Below are 1,669 nucleotides of genomic sequence, written 5' to 3' on the forward strand. Positions count from 1 at the left end.
GCGGCGCCTGCGCCTGCTGTCGTCTCCCCAGGACGCCGGGTTCTCGCCCGGGCTCTGGGCCTTGAGGACACTTACAGTGACCCTCTGGCAGGGCGCACCGCAGCCTATTTGGGGTGCTTTTCACTTTCCTCATTCCTCCCGCGCCCCCTCTCGCAGTAAAAGCCCGGGCTGTCCTTGGCCGCCTGGCCGCCCAGGGGGCGGGAAGAGCGGCTCCTCCCAGCGCCTCCCCTTCTCTGCCCTGGGGCACCTCCTCGGGCTGTGCCAGCCACTAGAGGACTGGAGAGGCCAGGTCCTCGGGCGCTGTCCACTCGGGGTGATGGCTTGTCACGGCGGCACAGCTCCGGCCCCTCGGGCGGGCGCAGCGCCCCGCACCCGCGCCCTGGCGTCCTCCCAGGAGTCATGTCTAAGCTTCAGCGCCGACTCACAAAAGCCGCTTTTCTTTCTTTCTTTGACATCAGCATCCACTGTCTGCCGCGTGAGGCTGGAAGCAAAAGCATTAAAGCAAAATATATCTTAAGTGCATTTCCACCTATAGCTTCTATTTTATGTTATAGTCCTATTTTTAGTTCCCTTTGATAATAAAAAAAAATTCAGTCGTGTTACTGGTAGCCGAGAGCGGCCGCGTGAGCGTCTGACCCTGCAGCCCCCGGCTCTGCCCGCAAGCCGGCCAGCTGTTTGCTGTTGACCGAGGCAGCCCACTTCAGGGCAGAGGAAGTCTCTAGGGAGGTTTTAATTTCTTAATATTGAAATGAGCACAACTTTTATTGTCTTAATCAGTGAATAAAAAAACAATAAAGTTGCTAAGTCTCATTTTTTAAACCCAGTGGAAGAGGATTTCAAGAAATGACCATTGCTGCTTAAGCTACTGTTGAGTTAATTTTCTCCGCGTGGGGAAGATCCTCACGGTGGTTCCGCCCGCCGCGAGCGTGTGCCGGGCGGGGAGCGGCCGGGGCCGGGGCGTGCGTTGCCTCGGAGAACAGGACCTGACTTCACCCCACCATCGGCCGGAGGGCACGAGGGTCCAGTGTCCAGCACAGGGAGACCTTGTCGTCCAGGCCGGTCACCTAGCACTTCCGCTGCCTCGGTGGGCGGGGCCGGCGCCGGGGGACCCCTGCGCCGTCACACTGAGCAGGTCTCAGCCGTCGGTCTCAACGAGCAGCGGCTTACACACGAAGCATGAGTAGTGCGGCGGTCGTTTGGGCGTAAACAAACTTCATTATTTATCTTAATCGAATGCAAATTAAGCCAGATTTTTTAACAGGCCTGCCCGGCTGCAGGAGCGTATGCTTTTCTTCAGTCCTCACTCCTAGACCCTGTACAAGCCGTCCTGGGACTCCGCGGAGGGTTTCTTCAGCTAAACTGGAGAAACAAATTGCTCAAGTTGCTGTGTGTCCTGCTGTGATATAGAGCACACGGCACGAAGCATTACAGGCCAGGAGAGGGCCAGGGCCAGGCGAGGGCCAGGGCCAGGTGAGGGCCAGGGCCAGGCGAGGTCGAGGGGCAGGGGCAGGAAAGGGCCAGGGCCAGGGGCAGGCCAGGGCCGGGGCCAGGCAAGGGCCAGGCCAGGGCCAGGGCCAGGCCAGGCCAGGGCCGGGGGCAGGCGAGGGCCGGGGCAGGCCAGGCCAGGGCCAGGGGCAGGGCCGGGGGCAGGCGAGGGCCGGGGCAGGCC

Source organism: Condylura cristata, unplaced genomic scaffold (genome assembly GCF_000260355.1).
Source record: "Condylura cristata isolate star-nosed mole 26May11 unplaced genomic scaffold, ConCri1.0 scaffold00014, whole genome shotgun sequence".
NCBI lineage: Eukaryota > Metazoa > Chordata > Mammalia > Eulipotyphla > Talpidae > Condylura > Condylura cristata.